The sequence below is a fragment of the Meleagris gallopavo genome, chromosome 1 (assembly GCF_000146605.3).
Source record: "Meleagris gallopavo isolate NT-WF06-2002-E0010 breed Aviagen turkey brand Nicholas breeding stock chromosome 1, Turkey_5.1, whole genome shotgun sequence".
Taxonomy (NCBI): domain Eukaryota; kingdom Metazoa; phylum Chordata; class Aves; order Galliformes; family Phasianidae; genus Meleagris; species Meleagris gallopavo.
Window position 1 is genome coordinate 54,517,823 of NC_015011.2, and position 19,355 is coordinate 54,537,177.

General features: G+C 42.3%; 1 long non-coding RNA gene across 2 annotated transcripts; it reads right to left on the reverse strand.

The window, feature by feature from the left end:
• Positions 1-2,117: 2,117 nt before the first annotated feature.
• On the reverse strand, positions 2,118-19,004 carry LOC116216980. 2 transcript variants are annotated; one of them, XR_004160781.1, is made up of 6 exons: positions 18,917-19,004; positions 16,203-16,513; positions 9,185-9,366; positions 6,378-6,754; positions 6,147-6,218; positions 2,118-3,793 (listed from the first exon to the last, which is right to left on the reverse strand). It is a non-coding gene; the product is annotated as an uncharacterized LOC116216980 (long non-coding RNA). The 2 variants fall into 2 exon arrangements; XR_004160783.1 differs by lacking the exon at positions 9,185-9,366.
• Between the last annotated feature and the right edge of the window lie 351 nt (positions 19,005-19,355).

Consider the following 19,355-nt stretch of genomic DNA (forward strand, 5'->3'; position numbering starts at 1 on the left):
TCTGATATGTACTTGCCATATGTTGTTGGGCTTTTTTTATTGTCACTAAAGCAGTATTTTCACCGTCTATCACAATAATAAGGAGGTAGCAACAGCCATTGAAGAATCCATGGTATGAGGTCTAGGAGAAGAGACTTGGACCTACTGATAGCAAGTACTAAAGATGGGGAAGGAGCAGACAGCTAAACCCCCCAGGAGTAGAAGTGAGCAGGCAGACCTGAGCAGGTTATATTAATAGAAGACAGAAAAAAAGCAGCTTCAGGTTTGTTCACCCCATTCCAAATCTGAAGAGACTGTGTACCCAAGAGATTCTCTGTAGTCTCAACGTTAGATGAGCTGACTTAAATCTGCCATAGGAAGAGGCTTTTTAAGGTCATGTGGAGGATAAACACAGATTATAGCCTCTGAATTAAGGTTGACACGACACATTGTCAGCATCATCCTCATATTACATTAATGAAAACATAAGAGAAATCAGGTGTGCTGTTAGACAGTGTTCTACACAGAATTACTGGTGTTCCCAATTGTACTGTAAGCGGCAGCCTAAATAATGATCAAGTCATCCAAGTTTCCTCTAAGACCTGCATCTGTTTATTTTTAAGCAGCTACAGCTTCTCCTACCTTTCCCAACCAACTCTTACTTCTCTCCCCATTTCATATGACCTCACCTTATCCAGAAATGTGAAGAAATTGGTCTTATCACAATTTAGCAAGATACCACCTGTCACCTGAACTGTGATAAATCACAGCTGGCCTTACAATGCACACACTAACAGCTACAGAGTCTTAGCTGATGGGCAGCAACTCAAGGGCGCCATTTAAACCCTCAAGTAACGCCATTCACAAAATTCTTGCTAAGGAAATAGCTCAATAGCACAGCAGTTGACATCACCATGTTACAATTCTAGTGTACGTTAGGTCTATCATCTCTTTTTTCTACCTACAAATGCCTTCTGTTTAGCCTGTAAGCCTTTTAAAGCAAAGGAAAAGTGGACAAACTGTCTAGTCTTTGTATTCACAGAACACGCTACAACCCTGATCAAACAGAAGCTACCAGCATCCCAAAACTTACAGCAGCAAATATTAATACTTCCCTTCTCGTATGACTGCCATCCTGAAAAGCTATAATGCTGGCAGAATAAAAAAGCCCCCCAAGAAAAAAGGTATTAAGAGGTCATTAAAATATGAGAGTAAGGCTTAGAATGAAAACATCAAAGGAACTTGAGTAGTTATTATTTTATTAATACTCCCATCACAGATTAAATGTGCGCTTTCTAACTCGTAGAAGAACCGCACAACTCTGCATACAACATGGTTGTAATAAAGAAAAAACATTCTCTAGAATTAGGGACCTGCATTTTATTAGCAATCTTCTACGTACTCTTTAAGTAATTCCTTGAATCCAAAGTCTCAACTGCGAATGAAGAAGGCTGTGAGCATGAATTGTTTTTCACTGATTCACTTAAACGGAACTTTGATATGAGGAAAAAAAAAAAGTTTTATAAAAAATAAACTGTTACATGAATAGATTGACAAGTCTGAAAAACAAGCACCATTCGTGTAGATGTGCTTCAAGACTTATGTCCTTACTCACTGCATTTTACTGAAATAAATGGATCCAAATAGCTTAGTCAACTAAGCATGCTTACCAATAGTTTGTGTGCGTTGCCCAACATGTTTAATTGCAAGTTTAAGAAACAGCACCAGCTCCTCCTTGGAAGAGTGACCTAAAGGCTGCTGTATTTAATAAACTACCCTAAAATCAACTTGCATCTGCAGATCAATAGGATCAGTGACAGGTTAGGGCATAAAACACTTCCCCTCATAAAACTCCAGTTTCCTTTACATAGTGCCTTCACAGGGTTCATCTTCAGCCAGGAAAAGAGAAACAAGGAATGATGTATCTCTACTCTAAGGCAATTTCCCATCTCACCCCTAATTGGACTTTATGAAGCTTGTATGACAGTTGACTGTTCGTGGCTAGGAGCCTGGTACAAGCTTGCATTTAGTCTGCCTTTAGATCCAAGTTTATTTATAGAATTGTAGAATTGTTGAGTTGGAAAGGACCCTTAAAGGCCACCTAGTCCAACTCCCTTGCAATGAGCAGGGACACCCACAGCTAGATCAGGTTCTGTGGAGCCCCCTCCAGCCTGACCTTGCATGGACGTTTGCAAGGATGGGGCATCCATCACCTCTATCAGGGCAATCTGTTTCATTTATGTTGAAACAGAATTCAACTCAGAGCTTCCATGCCTTCCTTTCTATAGGAGGGCCTTTCTTATAAGAGCCTTTCCTAAAATGAACCACAAAGCAAGGCTCTGGAGAAGCATGGATCAGAACACAGCACATTTGTACAGAGCACTTCCGTGCCTTCACAGCCCTCAGCACACCTTGACATTTACAGCATGGAAGCACCAGCTCTTCTAGCCATCTCACAAGCTGCCAGAGTTCACCAGACCTGGTGCTGCATTTCTGAACCATGGCTCTACCTCTGGCCTCTCTTCCCCTATTTGAGTTTATGTAGATCCATGGGTCAGCAGCTAAACAGTATGGATTTACCAGAATTGTTTTTCCATTGTTTTTCCAACTAAAATTCAGAGGCAGTGGGACTTGGATCTTTGTGATGATTTGTGCAGATCTTAGGAAGAAAACTGGCTTGCTCACCAACCTGAGATGGCAATGCACATCAAAGAGGGAATTGATTTGGCTCTTCTCAGTCTCTCTAGACTCTCCCTTGATAGGAAGCAGAACAAAGATTGACAGGATTAAAGAATCAAGAAATGTGTACAGAAGTGATCCATCATTTACACTACTAGAACAATTGTGCTGAAATCATGATGTCATCGCTATTCTTTTCTAGATCAGTTTTGTATTTTCTTCTGAAGTTCTTCTTCTCTCACTGTTTATTTCTTGAATTCACATAGAAATGAGAAAAAAACATGACTAAAACTCAAGGTTTGAGGTACTCAAGTGAAAAGTGTCAGAACAGCATTCCCAGATCAGCTACTTTAATTTCCAAAACAGATTATCTGGACTGGGTTGTAGTAGGTACTTCTTTTTCCCTTCATCACAGCATAGCTCATTGTTATGCCTACTGCACTTCACATTAGAATTGCTGTTATTCTGTTTTGTGTCCATTAGTCAGTGTGGAAAGAAAAAGAGAAAAAATTCAAGCAACAGATAAAGTGTCTGTAAATTTAAACCAAGAAACCTGGCAAAGGTCAAGTGTGCAGCACAATGCAAAGAAGGGTCCAACAAGACCCTGTGAAAAGAACTCAATTTCTTTAGTGACCAGCATCAGTGCTCCTGCAGCCTACAGAAATTAATAAGAAACCAACAGTAGTTAAGTCCTCAATTTTTACAACAATTTCAGTGAGCATTTGTTGATAAAGCACTCAAAAGAAAGTATTGCAAGGACAGAACTCTGTAAAAAGCAATGTGAGTTTCGTAAGTTTGTATTTCAACCTCCACATCCAAACCAGCATGCCCTTTGCACCTCTTCCAGCCAGCTATCTTCTAGTTTCATCTTAAAAATAGGAAGTCTCTGTAGATGTTGAGAGAACTTAAGCAGGCTCCTATTGCCATTACCACTTACCAGTATAGAAGAACCACGAATACCGCCAGTAAAGCTAGGGTGACTGTTGTACTGTTCACTTCTGCAGAGGCAAATGCCAGGAGATCAGAGAGCTCCATTTTCCTCCAGCACAGTGCCGGCCTTCAGTGGTGCAAGCATGCACACAAGGGAAAGTCTCCTCAAGAGCTGATAAACCTCCCACAGCTACTTGAATGACATCTGCAACAAAAACAGGAACCAAGAGAGCAAAAATACATCAAGTCAAGTATGAACTGCAAACCTTTCCTGTTCTTATCGACTGCACACTCAGAGAGAGAACTTGAAGATTTACCAAATGGTAGGATGTAGAAATTTGCCCTCCCCTTTTGCTGACTGTCATGTCAGTAAATATTTACATATCAACTGCTTAAGACATCAGTGCGGTCAAATGGGTTTCTAGACAACAAGTGTGGGAGACTGGGGAAAATGTGGGAAAAAGGAGGGGAAGGAGAGCCTGACTCTGACACAGATCATGGAAGAAGAATACATGACCACCCATCATCTGTGTCTTAGCATGCAAACAGTGGTGTTCTGTGAAGTAATAAAATCAGAGCATTTCTGCAACAGAAAACTTCACTGGCACTGATCTCCAAACTGGTTATACTTTAAACACAGTAGAATTGAGATTACCCAAGCTAAAAGGAGGAATTAGGGGTAAACTCTTCTAATGCGACTACTAGAAGACATGTATAGAAAGAGAGACTAATGAGCAGAAAAAAACAACTGTAGCACTTGGGTAAGTTAGAGTCACTTGCACTAGTCGCTGCATAGGTAGCACCGTTAGGTTGGATCATCTCAGGTCCACAGGTATTGCAGCAAATGTTCCAGGCTCAATACAGTGCCTCCTCTGGAGGTACCATTCGCCACAGCCTTAGTATGTAGCCAGAGAATCTCTGGTACCGGGGTTAACATTAATAGAAGCATGTGCTCCTTTGTGTTTCTGCACTGTGGCACAGTCAAGCTGTCACACAACCAGTCTGACTGCAGTTCAGAAGCTGCCCCAGCACGTGAATTCCTCAGCTCTCTTCCACAGTTTCCTCTCTGCAAACCTCAATCCTATTTCAAAAATTTGATCTGGTCCAGTGAGAAAGGTCAACCAGAAAATAAGCCTTGAAGCATGTCTGTATGCGGAGACCATTAACCTGTTACACACAAAATTGCTAAACACCAGTATCAAAAAATATTGCAGATTACAACATGAGTAGCTGCAACTTGCAGGTAAACACTTGTCCATGATAAAATTCCCAGAAACTATGCGGTATCGTTTGTAACTTACGAAACTATAAATACACACTTATGTACAGCAGCCTTCCCATAACGTACTGAAAGTTAAGGGAACTAAAACTAACCAAAAAACTCAGTGAGAAAGAGGCAGTCTGCAACGTCTGATTCCCACAACACACCGGATGAAGAGTGGTTTCTTCTCAAACAACCCCAAGATAATAGCTTAGATTTAATGCGCAAGGCTCCTCCAATATCACTGTATTACATTTCCTGCTCTTATCAGAGAAGTTAATAATATAGGTATCAAAAAAGTAAAGTCTCTAACACAATGGAGTTTAATTTTAAGAAGATTTGGCTCTACTCTAACTGAATCACTGCTATTTTGGTTCTCTGTGCTTCACAACTGCATTAATTCCCTTCCAGCCTCAGATCCTTGCAGAATAAGTAAAAGGTGTTAACAAGCTCATTGGTTCCACAGGATAGCACGGTAGATCACAGAAAACCTTTCTTATTGTATTAACGTTGCTATTGCTATTCAGGGTCAACAACAGCTCTGCTAGCTTGCAGCTGCCAAGTTCTCCAAGAACAACTGCAAGAAAACACAAGACCAGTGATGCAAGGAATTAGTCAGCAGGCACAAGCCAACCCCACTTTAAGGAAGAAAATAATTAAAACAAAAATATTAAAAAATATCAATATGCATTAAATTCTTTTTAAAAAGAAACAAAACAAAACCTACCACAAATGTAGAAAGTAAAAAATAATATTCCTGTTTCACTGTGCATTAATTTTCTTGGCTTTTTAATTAAAGGTCACATGGTATAAAGGAACATGGTTAAGTGGGCAACACTGGTGGGAGGTGGGAGGTTGCACTAGATGATCTTAAAAGTCTTTTCCAACCTTTATGATTCTATGATTTATCTGCATGTGGAGGATTGATACCTTCCTGTTCAAGACAGAGGCAGAAGTTCTATTAAGTTCAGCAAACACAGAGTCAAGTACAGATCTTGCTTATTTTTTAAGAAGTACACTGGAGCCTTTTCCCAGTCACATTGGGAGGTAGTTGGGATGAACAGTTCTTAAACACACACATTATAATAGAAAATAGGCTCTCACATCAGCATCCAATTTGGAAGAGAACATATAATTAAGCTCCCAACAACAACAACCATCATTTTCTGCTGTTGATGTTGGAGTTTATTTTTGCTTTGGTTTTTAATCCTCAGCACCTGTTTCTTACTAGAGGATTTTAACTTGGCACCTCCAGCCACTGAAAATTGCAGCAGGCAGCAATACTTCCAAAACTCACCTGGAATACACCTAAGTGCTGTCCCAGAGCTTAGTACTTCAGCTTCATGAAGAGTCAGAGAAATCCATCACACTGTGAGGCAGGGGAAAGGAATCAGGAGGGATGCAGACAGCAACAAAAACAAATTATGCATCAGCCTTGCTTTCAGCATCCTTTCTTTACTAACAGGCTATTTACATGAGAAAAAACATTCTTAATAACTAATTAATAGCAGATACATTTATCACCAACCTCTCCTGTATATGTGGAGAAACGTTGCCCAGGCTGATTATAAGGACATTTAAGAACTATGGAGACAAAGTCCTCACTAATCACTTGATGAAGGAAGACAGAGACAAGCTGAAGCAGCAGAGGCCTTTTCCTTTTCATCTCTTATAAGTCAGCAGTGTTAACTGTGTTTGCCTTCACAAGGCTTCTCCCGAGACAGCATCTACCAAAGTTCACAGTTCCTTGTTGAGGTGCCATCCGAGCTCTTCTCTCCTGCGGCAATGAAAAGCCACAGATCTCCACCTCACCCAACACAAACTCACACTCAGGATATCCACCTCATCCCTTCTCCCTCAGCACTGACATTGCTGCAGACTTGGAGGTCCCAGCAAAAGGCAGACCTACAAGACAGAAGCAGGACTGAACTTTAGTATATATGCATGTTTACAGCAGGAAATATTAAAAAGGGAAGTACATTACTACATTCAGAGTATAAGCAGTTGAAGTGTTCCTCAACTGAAAAAGAAAAAAGGCTATCTGGGTTTTCCAGGAAATGTTCATACATTAAATTCCTGTCTGCTCTAATTCCAAGAATATATTTTTGTAAGTGCTCCTGCAAAACAATGTGTTTCAACTTCAAAATTAATACAGGTGCAGCAGTGAGCCTCAGCAATGCCAGACATAAACAAGTATCTCTCAGACATGAAATACAGAGCTTATTAAAAAGCAGGGTTAAAGACATTCTCAGTAGACCTAAATCACATTAAGGATTTTGACCAGTCTTCAAAGCACACTGAATGGAAAATGTACTCTCATGTATTTCAGAGGCTAATGACTAACCAGCCTGACTAACCAAGAACTCTTGTTAATGACCAAATTCAACTTCTCTCATGCTATGCTACCTCATACATTTTAGGTCTATAATAATCTAATTAAGGCCGAGCCATATCAACTTCACCATAGCTGAGGGAAGTCTAGAGAGGTGTTAAGTTTTAATTTTATAGCAGTTCCTCTCTATAGAAATTTGTAGCACAGTCCTTAGATCAAGGAAATTGTGTTATACAGGCAGCTTAGCCACAAATTACTGCAAATGAAATACCGCAGAACAGCTTAAAAACATGAGATTAATCGGAGACTAGTTTACATGTAAGCTTTAACAAAGCCCATGTACAAAACTGTGTATGTATATAACATTAATTTATCTTAAAGACCAAAACCTTTCCAAAGCAAAAATGAATTATTAACATCTTTAAGGTAGATCAATCAAAAAGATCAAAGGCACAGTTCTCAGAGGCTTTTTTTTTTTCTTTCTTTTATTATATATATTTAAAACAACTTTAATAGCCAAAGTCCTGGGAATATTAATGTATTACAGCAGAGGGATTTACAGCTGCCTTCCATGACTCTATTATTACTATCCCTGTGTAAGGAGATTGGCCAAGCAGATTAATCAGGTGGTCTTAACCCCCTGCACGATAAGCTACAACAAACTACTCTGAAGATAGACAACTGAGGCATCAGAGCCCAGATCAAAAGATCCTGCTCTGCATTCCAAACGTACAGGAGCATTGAAAGGACAACGTGGACTCGTGGAATATTCTTGAACCACCTTGAATAAAATCACTTCAATGAACTGGATCTCCAAAGGGCATACACTGCAACCGTGAAACCACATTGAGGAAGCTGCTTTCATGACACTTCCTACTGAGAAACAAAGACATATTTTTATACTTAAATTGTTTCCCTGAGTCAGAACCTGGCTATATTAACATAACTGCTTCTCAGAAGAGGGGCACCTAGCCTAAAATTCCAGGAAGGCTGAAATACTATGCAAACTTGCACTTCACCTACAGAATTAATCTTAGATGACTAAAAGTTTTGGTACTTCAAACTCAGTCAATATCACAGGGGCTAAAAAACCTCATTATGCTAACCAAATGTAGTGCCACTGTACGAAGTCCCCTCTAAAGCAACAAGCTGTGAGATATCCCACTTATTTCAAAGAACTCCACTTAGAAATAGCACAGATTTTGTGGTCAAAAGGAACATCAGTTTCTTCCTCTTGCTGTGAGGCTCAGAATGAGTTTCTAAAATAAAGTTACCTTTGCTAATAGTGACATTAAGGTCTTGAAGCCCCAGTGAAATTCCAGAGAAAGCAGAAATTAATGCAACATCTGCTGCCCACGGCCAGGCATTTCTAAGCAAATTGGCATTATTAAATAATCAGTAACTTGTTTATATTTCTATAGCTTGCTTTAGAAACACTGATTGATTCAAGCAACCCTATAATTTCATTGTGCTATAAAGTTGACTGGAGATAAGTAAGGATTTATGTTCACGAATCAATAGTTCCACGCTGATAGCAAAAGCCAAAGAGCCTTGCCTTGACAAGTCTTGTAGTAGCACAAAGCCACATTAATGTTTGTCTTAGTAACAATATCGCGATAAGAGACAGTAAGTTATAATTCATTGTATGAAGTTCAATTTTTAAATGCCAAGAAAAAACGTCTAACCTTCTCTGACTGAAAATTTACTTTAAATGGCAAACTCAAGGCTTGAATTCTCCAAGCTGTATCTGAGTGCTGAGCCACAGATCAAAAGAGCTGTGAAAATCTTTACAGAAGCACCGTGTTTTATAATTTACTTAACTAAATAGTTCTTATCAACTTCTCTTTCACTTACTAGTCCATGGAATCAACACCATCACATACAAAGATCAGTCCTTTTCTGTGCTTTGCAAATGGAAAGATAGAGAACACTGTTTTTCTCCAATTAACAGAAAAATTTTGAGAGCTCGACATACTCAGTAGCTACTACATTCCCCATCTTACCTCTCCAGTTTGCAGTTCAATAATTTTATTATGGAATCCTTTCAGTAGGATACAGAAAGATTCCTTTAGAGAAAAAGAGGCAGCAACTTCAGAAACAATGAGCCTCAACAATGCACTGCTCTGAGCAATGGCTCCTGAACTTCCAGCTGGACAAATCCCGACCACTGAGTCCTTTGGGTCATCTGAATGAAAGAAAATGGATTAGAGACACAAACAGGAGGGACAAGGGAAAGAACAGCAGCCAAGAAGAGGTAGGGCTGAGCACATTGTCCTAGAGTGAGTGGATATGATGGACTAAACACCCAGGTTTGAACTTCATTTGGATTCCTGGGAAGATGGTGTAGGTCAGAGATCTTCGGTGAAGTCACTCACAACAATAAAGATTTATCAGTGCTCTCAGGTAACTGACAGACTGGTTACTAAGGCCTGAAACAGGTGAAAAGATAATGATAGATACAAAAGAACAGGATATGTGAAAGAGAAAATTTATGAAACAGTGCATTTATCAATACCTTGTCAGAACTCAAAATAACAAAAAGGAAAAGTCGCCAAAAGTCTCAGAAATTGTAAACTCAGATGAGGTAATGAAACATTCTTCTGGCCAGGTCTCCCACTGTTGTTTTTTTTCCAAATAGCATGTGATTCCAGAAGAAGCTCCACAGATATCACAGGATCATAGACCAAGAGAATCACAGGGGTTGGAAGGGATCAATAAAGATCACTGAGTCCAAACTCCTACAAAAATATGCTTCCCAAGATAGGTTCCACTGAAAAGAGTCCAAATGGGTTTTAAATACCTCCAGAGATAGAGACTCAACAACCACTCAGGGCAGCCTGTTCAGCGCTCTGTTCTCATGAATGAATGAACAGAAAATGTTCCCACGGATTATGATAGCCTTCAAGCTGACTAGGAATGGTACAATCAGGTCCCAGCTGGGAACTCCAGACAGTATCAGATCTGCCTGTATGCCTTACTTCTAACTGTTGAACATCGGAGTGACTGGATGCAATTAACACTCTGTTATGAATAAGAAAGCAAAATGAAAGAGGAAAAGAATGCACAGTGAATTAGACAATACAAACATAAAGAACAGGATGGGCATTGCAATTCGAGCATTAACACCATCTAGCCTCAGTACAGAAGGAAGGTAAACCAGCAAGTAGAAAGCAAAAAGAATGGTCAAAATCGAGCAAGTCAGAACAATACTATTGCCATTATAATGATTTTGAAACTTCAAGAAGCCCAGAAACTACTGGTTGATATCCTCATGTTGAAAGGAGATACAGCTGCAAATAGACTCAACATGGCAGTTCAAAGTAATCGCTAAGGATGACCCCAGCTCTTCAGTAGTTCTCTATCAGCATCCACAGAGCCTCACCTTTAAGCTGCAGTACAGCCCATCATGGTACAGGGGAAGTTCTCCTGGACAACATCGAGTGCAGGGTTTCTGGGATTCTGCTCAAGCTCCTTTTTGAGATAGGCATGAGAGGCTGGTGCCCTGTTGACTCTCTTGCCTTTGGAAATATTTACTATGCTCCCCAATGTAAATATTTCAAAATACTTATAATTGCAGGGTGAACAATCATGTCAGACACTTTCAGATAGCTGTAAGAACACAAAGGGTGCACTGAAGCACAGAGAGCCATAGTGACAAGACCTGAGCATCTCTACACTGTGGGCCAATCACAGAGGCAATATAAAGTACATTGAAACCCTTATCTGAACACCTGCCCCATTCAGAAGATATTCTCTATCTAAATTCATGCATCACATGATGAAAAATTCTTGGTAGATCGTGCCCAGTATTCCCAAAGGCCTTCTTACTCACATGAAAGAGCACAAATAACTAACATGCAAAATGTAGCCTCTTAAATGCTACGGAAGGTTGTATGAAACACACCTATGGCTTTGCTCTAGTTCAGCCATTTGTAGCCTCCATTTCATCATTTTTTTCCCTGCAGTCCTTTCTGCTGGCCCCTCGTGCACTAATTCGCAAATCAGAATTTCCTTCAGCTCCCTCCCATTCATTCTCAGCAGATAGGTTACAACATACACAGGCATGCATAACTGGTGAGGGGGCAAAAATAGAAGAAGTGAATAACAAACTTGCACAATAACAAAACCAACATTTCCATATCTGAGCTCTTACTGCAAATCTTGGCTTTTTTTTCTTCTTTTTTTTTTTTTGCCAAAGCACTTGTTCTTCATTTCTACAATTGTGACAAATACAGGTTTTACTGGGGGCAAAGAGGGTCAAGACCTCACAGCAAGAAAAATGATGTTCCAAAGCTATGAAACTCAAAAGGATCAGGGCCAAAATCCTAATTAAGCTATTTTAATTGCTCAATTAAAAAAAAATGCATGTTTTTCCTGCCGTCTCATGAATCTGAGAGTGAATTTGTGATTTCTGAATGCTTGAGGTTAGAAATACTTTCAAAAGGGCATGAACCCAATAAGCTGACCCGTTAGCCACATGAAAATAGGTTAAGTGGAAGACTAAGTAAGGTGGCATATGAGCTGAAACAGCAAGAACTTAGGCTCAACAAGATTTCAGCCCTGCTGATGCTCATATTAACCTGTTCTCTCAGAGTGATACATAGATGAGCTCCAAACCTAACACTCACAGTGAGTGCAGCCTTCTACCTCCTTCCTATCTTCTGCTGCCAACTGGGAGATGAGCCCAACTCTAAACTGCGGCTGGGCTATATGAAGAAATAGGTAACCTTCTCAGTTTCACTGGAAAAAGAATTCTATGGAAAACTTTAAGCCATCATGCTTTGTCTTCATACTGGCTGCTGATCAACGCTTGGGTTCGACTTGGAAAACCATGGCCCTGTGACAGTCTGAGAGGAGTGCTTTGTACTCACCACAGAACCTAATGAAGTCTTCAAGCTCCAAGGGTCTTGGGTGTTGTTTTTTTTTAAACAATTCTTAGATGTTTCTTTCTACTCCGAACATGCTGCTGCCTTCCTTACCTTCACTCAGTTAAGGACAATAAGCTCAAGCAAGGGATTGCAATGATAAATCTGCTAGCTTGAGCACGGCCAGCACTCCTGGCACTACCCACAGTTAACTTCAACTCTTCTCCCTCATTATCTGACGTGTTCTTTCTAACCCAGAACACCACCACTCACCAGCACTGCCACCTTAACCTGCTCTCACAGTTACATTCTCAAAGCAACCCAGCTGACACAGTGGGAGCTAGTAGGTACCAGCCAAAATTTCAGCTAGATGCTAGCTTGGAGAGGCAGATCTGTTAGACACACACCAACAGCTACAGTCCTGTCCCAGGTATGCTGGAATTTCTGTATGTGAACACTATAGAGATACATACTTTTTCTAGAGTAGAAATCCCACAGAGATCCCCTAGTGTACCAGGCATTGCCTCAAAAACCCTGGCCTGTGTTAGCTCAGGCTACAACAGCAACCACGCAATAGAGCTGGACTAATTGAGACAGCCTGGGGGTGAAGGGATGTTATGATGAACTCTATTTCCCTTACCCTTGTAAGCAAAGTGACACATAAATGCAAGATGCCAGATGGAGTAAGCTGGCTGGAAATGGAGAAATGCCTAGGGTTTCTGGAGGGACCTAGATTTATGCAAGACTGGAAGCCAAGGACAGAAATGGCAGAGACAGACAGGACTAAGACCTCCCCATGCATTTGATGAGGTATAAAATCTACTGATCATCTCTGCCCTGGTTTCATAGTATCATAGAATCGTTAGAGTTGGAAGAGAATCTTAAGGGTCATCTTGTCCAACTCCCCTGCAATGAACAGGCACAGTCACAACCAGATCAGGGTGCTCAGAGACCCATTCAGCCCAACCTTGCTCAGATGTCTGCAAGGACCTCTGAGCAACCACCTCTGTGCAACCTATTCCAGTGCCTCAACATCTTTAATTGTAAAAACTTCTTATGTCCAATCTAAATCTCTCCTCTTTTAGTTTGAAGCCACTTCCCTTTGTCCTATCACAACAGACCCTGCAAAAGAGTCTGTCCCCTTGCTTCATACAGACCCCCCTTTAGATACTGAAAGGCCGCTTTCAGGTGTCCTTGGAGCTTTCTCTTCTCCAAGCTGAACAGCCCCAGCTATCTCAGCCTGTCCTTATAGAGAGGTGTTCCAACTCTTGCACTACTTTTGTGGCCTTTCTCTGGGCACGCTTCAACAGATCCATCCCTCTCCTGTACCAAGGACTTCACATCTGGACATAGCTATGTCATTACTGAAGGCAGCCAGGCAGGACCTACCTTTGTTTTCCACTGGCCAAGTCTGCAAAGCAGCTCTGCAAACCCATAGAGGCAGATACTCCAGGGGCCTTGCAGTGCACGTGGGGCTTTCATATGGGTTGCCACCAGGAATGATGCAGCTGTGAGCCTGGTCCAGGCAGAGGCACTCTGTCCTTGGATCTGAGTGGAGAACTCCAAGGGTAAAATATTGTTCTTCTCTTAGTAAATGTAACTCCAATTAACCTTATTGGACTATTGTGGGTACACTGAGAAGATTACACTCCTTAATGTGCAGTTACAGCTGTATTGTAAATGCAACATTACATGTTTTCTATTATGGTTCAAGACCACTATGCTCTTCAAGACTGTTATAAACCTCAGAAAACAGGGTTTATAATGGAAACACTGAAACACTCACTCTAAAAGCCCCGGCAGAAAGGAAATATAGCTATAAATTCAGCTTCTGTTTTCTAGCATACACATTGACAAGGTATGAATAATATGTATTGTTACAGTTAGACAGATGTACACATTGCTCAGGGTAACCTTTGTTGCAAAAGTGGAGGCTGGAAAAGTCTCTAAATGAAAAGAGCAACCTTTTGTCTTGTCTTTAACAGAGTTACTACAATTGCAATAATGACAAAAACAGAAATTTAGTAGCCTGTGCACTAAGGCTGATTTCTGATTGCACTGTGGCTGGATTCTGAATGCACAGCTCTTAAAAAGGATGGGTGACACTTTGGCAGACAGTGAGAAGGAAAAGGTACCTCTCTCCCACACCCATTCAGCCTCTCTATTTTGAAAATAATTGACAGTTTGGATACTGTTCAAATGACACGGCAGATCAACTCACCAGCTATTGCAAATCTAGCAATTACTGAGCTTGATAATGTAAAAATACACTGATCTGCTTGGCAAGAGAAAGATGGGCAGGTAACAGTACTATTGCTGGGGCTGTCATATTTGGGAATTTCTTCAGATATCAACAGCAACTGCAGCAGCGGGTCAATATGATACCATTAGCCACCTCATGCTGTTTGATTTCTGATGTGTATCACGAATGGAAAACAAAACCACTTTTAGGGAGGTACGCTGACGTCAGGTGCAACACGGAAATCCGTGCCCATGTAGATGCAGCAGGGGCATACTTGATATCAGCATGCAGGGAAATGCTCCAAACACAGACAAGTTGTCAGCAAATACTGTCCCTGTTGTTTTTTTAACTAGTGTTGCTCATGCATGGGAAAAAGGTACTTGAATGCATAGAGGTACTTTCCGTTTCAGTGCCACTTTCCCAGAAGGTTATTTTCTATCATCTATGCATTAGAAATGTCTGACACTATGATCACTGAGAACATAGGATGCACCAGAAGCCTGTGAGGAGCAGCCCATGTGCCCTCCCTATCACAACAGCATGAGTTTGGAGCTTCTTACCAACCCTGTTGCTGTCAGTGCAGCATCCCCATCTAAGATGCACACCCCCTCCTGGTGGGTATGCATTCAGGAGCACTATCCTTAGCATTCTTACATTCATTTGCTTCATACAGGACATCTGCTTGTCAGCTCTGTGCCACGGTTGTGCAAGCCCAGCCCACAGCTGTACCTCCATGCTGACCTCGGAGCAGGAAGGGAACAGCCTTGCTGTCCGGACCTGTTCTGCACTTGGCAGCCTCTGCAGTGATTAACGGCAAAGCTTCTTTATTACCATTAAAAGGGCAATACAGCTCTTGGCAGAACTGGGAACTGCCTCTTGCATTGTGAGCCCTTCCCTATCACTAACTCCTGTCTTTGCTTCCACATCCTTTCATTTAAATAGGGTCTGGCACCAGCAGCCTTAGCTAAAAAAATCCACGTTGTTCCTGCAGTACATGCAGTCTTCAGCATCACCATTAAACTATTTGTAGAAAGGAATACAGCTGTGTCATTCAGCCCAGCACCCATACATGTGACGTGCATTGAGCCCTGGGAGGCCGACAGAGCATTCCTGCACCAAGGATTTCCCGAAGCTCTCTGAGAATTTTGCTCTCAGGTGTAAGGACCAGCAGCAAGGCAGGAGGAGCTCCCAGGGCAGCCACTTGTCCAAGGATCACAAGGAGCCATGAACATACAAAGCTGCTTCTCCTCCTTGCACTCTCCTGATGGCAGCATGCAGCCAAAGCGTTTCCAGTGTTTGCAATGCTGGTCATGGGGATCGATGCAGCCTGGGAATTGCAGCTGCCTATGGCTCTGCCACTGTGCAGCAGCAGCAGCAGAGACATCGGGACAAGGAAGTGTACGCAGGAAAAAGCTGCTGCAGATGCTTACGCTAAATTTATGTTTGGCTATTTCTTTCTACTGAGACCTAGAAAATCGAGTTAAAATGAGGAGGGGAAAAAAAAATAAGAAAACGAAAAGGAATTATAAAAGCAAGCTTAAATAGAGCAAGAAGTTGGACGTCATAAGACCCTTATTCACTAGAGAAAGATCTCCAGTCTCTCCAGAGAGTGGGGTTTCCTCCCCGCCTCCTTCCAAGACTGAATGAATATTTATTCCCACTAACCTTCTCCCAGCACAGCCAAGCAGCCGCTCTTCTGACCGCAGCTGCAGGGAGAATGGCATCCCTGTGCCACTGCTGCCACGTGCTCGCGCCGCAAACGCTGCTATGAGCCAACCCCAAGCAAGACGGGTTGCACAGGAGCAAAAGGGCAACGACTGCCGACCCGCAGCACGATGCCAGGACGGCTGATAGGGCAGGGGGATCTGCAGCCCCCCTCATCCAACTCCACAGCAAACGCCGGGAGATCCTTACCTGGGTATTTCTCCCATGCTTCTCCCACCGGTTCCTGGTGTGGCTGCCAGCAGGCAGCTGCACTGCAACACCCCGCAGGGAGCGGTGCACAGTGCGGTCGCCCTGCCTCCCACGGCACACACAGGTGCCTGGGGAGCTGCCCCCGGCGCTGTAGCCGGGCAGGGCCGCCGCAGGACTACATCTCCCAGAAGGCCTTGCGCCTCTCCTCCCTTGCGGCCTCCCGCTGCCCCTCTCCGCGTACTATGGGGGTTGTAGTGCCCCGTCCTCCGCTCCCGTGCTCCATGTCCTTGCCGTGAAAGGGCTTTGCGTGGCTGCGTAGTGGAAGGAAACAGGCACTCTGACATCTACTGAATACATAGTTTAAAATATATGTGTGTGTACAAATACAAAAGCAAGACACAGCATGTATTTTTGCCTACAGTAAGGGGAAAATGGGAAGTTTGGGTTCTTGCAATGCTCTTTTTGAATCCGGAGGGGGTTCTTTTGCTGGGAAGGGAAAGTGGAGAGGTGAAGAGGGGGGGGGAGGGAGGGGAAGGGAGATGAAAAAGGGATGACAAGCAGCTATTGCCAAATAACTTCATAAAATCAGATTGGAGAAACTCAAATGTTTCCATGCACTAATTTGTTAATGACTGGCCTCAAGCCTTAAAACGTGCCCGCACTTAACTGTATCCTCCACTGAAGTGAATGCAATTGAATCTCATACTCCAGTTGTTCCAGAAACTAGAGGCCTCTAGAAATTATAAGCATGGCTTAGTAATGGTGAGATTTTAGAAGTAATTACGGGCTTATCCACGTTGGGAGTTGCTGCACAACAGCTTCACTTGCACTACTCCCCTCCCCTGTTCTGGACTTGTATTTCTCACTCATTTTGCTCTATTATGAATTTACTTGCACCATTTGGGCTTTCAGCTCACAAGTTACCTTCTCTTGAACTAACAGACCTGTACAAGATGAGCCTAAACTGCACACTCTCTTTTAACTTGCGTTTAAGCCTCTTTTTAGGCATTCTGCCCAGAGAAGCTGTGGATGCCCCATCCCTGGAGGCATTCAAGACTAGATTGGATAGGGCCCTGAGCAGCCTGATCTGATGCTTGATTTAGTGGTCAGCAACCCTGCCCGTGGCAGAGGGCTTAGAACTACATGATCTCTAAGGTCCCCTCCATCCTAAGCCATTCTATTATGCTATGATGATGATATCTCCCCAAAAGCTGAGTATTTATTTTGAAGACCAGAAGCTTAGGAAGTCCAGAATTTGTGAGATCAGTAAGAACACTAAATGCTCTGAGATCCTCAGAAAACTTTAGAAGCATGGTCCGATTTTCATAACTGGGATCAAAATATTTGTTTTTCTGACACCATGAGGAAAACTGAGCTGAGGGGAGAACACTCTGATTTCAGAGCCAAATCTCTCAGTAATTAGCCCCCATGCATAACAAGTTTTAATGTCAATTCATGGAGAATATAAATAACACTTATAATCTGTCCAGATTATAGTCCAAGCTTTAAAGTTTTGCCCAAGTTTTATTAACTGCACATGCATCAAAAATGTGAAAAATGTTCATATATAACCAGCCAGAAAAGTTCTTCCAAGACTAGAAGTTATTAAACTCGTGGACATACAAACAGCTTTCTATTATCTGAGACAAAGTGGAGGAGGAGAAAGGGTTGTTTTTCTAGATGGAAAATAATAATACAAGAGCCATGCAGGAGGTAGTGCTGTACAGACGTGGCACACAGGAAGACTCCTTAGCTCTTACACCGTGCTGAGCCAAAGCTGCGTGGCTTTATGGACATGTTCCCAAATCAAGAAGACTTCCAGGGCCTGGGGCATGATACAGAGGCACTGGGGAGTGCTGCAGAGCTGCGAAGGACCTGCACTGCTCAGACAACCACCCTGTGTGGGGCTGGTAGGCAGATGCAGGGCACCTCTGCTCATGCCAAGCCACCGAATGCTGCCAGATCTCATCTGGACCAGGAGGAGTTCAGCTCTGAGCAGGGCTCTGTGCCTTGTCCTGTGCTCCCAGAACAAGCTGGCACCACACAAATTGCATACTTAATCCATAGCCTGGATAAGCCTTCCAGGATGATTAAGATTCTACAGTATGTGACTTTGAAAAGTAAGGTTTCATGGACTCACTAGAAAAATGTGAGTTTTGACCTGGCACTTTTCATTCTAAGAGTTCTGAATAATCTTTTTTAATGTAGGTTTAGAAAAGAAAAAGAATAGAAAAGAATGTGTTCTTTTGACTTCAGTTCAAGTTCAATTGATACAAAATCTATTAATCATTGGCATGTAATTTACATTAAGAATGCCTATATTAAGGCAGGGACATAGAAAAGCTGGGATGGATTGCTTTCTAAGATCTTGTGGCATTAAGGCTGGAGCTATGTTTATTTTTTCTTTGTTCTGAACTCTGTAGCATTCAGTTGACTGAGGCAGTGTCTCTCGTTATAAATGAGCTGTTTTAAACTGCTTTTGTGAACACACAGGATTATTACTTACCCCAACAGGTACTTTGTTAGTCTCTGACTCTGCAAAGACTTGCATGACTAAATACACCGTGAATAAGTCCATTGAAATTGCTAAGGTCTGTCTACTATTTTCATCTTCCTATTTCCCAGCACAATTAAGGTCTCAGTCATCTATTATTTGCAAGAATTCACAAATAAAATCTGAATAAAGAGGAATCGTGGATAACATAGCACCAGACCTTTATGTTGTTCCACTGGCACAGGGAAATCCACTGGAGACTCAACTTTCTGCAGACATCACTCTGATACTGGAGGGATGCCCTTCTTCTCTGCACCGAGGGAATGGCTGCTGAGTAAGCCCAGCCATCCCTACCGCAGAGCTGGAGGAGATGCCATCTGCGAGACCATAGGAGGGTGAACACAGTGCTTTTCCCCTATGGAAAAGAAAAGCAAAGTCCAGGTGTAGCCATTTCCCAATAGCAGAAGGCAGGACAAGAGGAAAAATGATTCTGTGCCGGCGGTGCCAGAGCTAAAAATCCCTGTCTTGCATAGGGGAGCCTTCTTAAAGCCTATGCACACAAGCTGTGGGGCTCCAGCCTGTCTCCTCACACAGAAATGAGCGAGTCAGGCCTGCAAAACCACTCAGCCGCATATATGGCAAAGGCCTTCTGTGTGGTT